The following is a 632-nucleotide window of genomic DNA, read 5'->3' as shown; positions in this document are numbered from 1 at the left end:
CTTCAGTATTTTCACCTACAGTTACTAGTCCTCTTTCACAGAGGAAATTGAGATACAGTTAACTTGCTAAGGCCACAGACCCGCGTCTGAAGGGAGGCTTGCTAAGGATGCGCCTCGATCTTAGGCGTTGGGTTGGGCATGTGGCTTAGCGATGGAGCGTTTGCCTGGCAGGCTCAAGACCTTGCCTGGACCCCCGAAGAAAAAAGCAAAAACCCCAACAACTGCAAAATACACGCCTCGAATTCTGCCATCTCCCCGGGTCAAATGGTTTGCTCTTTCACCTAGAAGCGATAGACTTGGAGTTTGCAAACTTGCTCTGAAGGAGCACGGATTCAGTGGGGTGGACGTGGGCCCCAAGTCTACTGCTTTAGGCTCAAGACCTTGCCTGGACCCCCGAAGAAAAAAGCAAAAACCCCAACAACTGCAAAATACACGCCTCGAATTCTGCCATCTCCCCGGGTCAAATGGTTTGCTCTTTCACCTAGAAGCGATAGACTTGGAGTTTGCAAACTTGCTCTGAAGGAGCACGGATTCAGTGGGGTGGACGTGGGCCCCAAGTCTACTGCTTTTCCAGGTCCCCTCCCGCGATACGCCCCACCTGAAGGTGACCTGAGGGGCGGGGGCGGGGGCGG

The sequence above is a fragment of the Nannospalax galili genome, unplaced genomic scaffold (genome assembly GCF_000622305.1).
Source record: "Nannospalax galili isolate Female #2095 unplaced genomic scaffold, S.galili_v1.0 scaffold87, whole genome shotgun sequence".
NCBI lineage: Eukaryota > Metazoa > Chordata > Mammalia > Rodentia > Spalacidae > Nannospalax > Nannospalax galili.
This window is presented reverse-complemented; position numbering follows the sequence as displayed.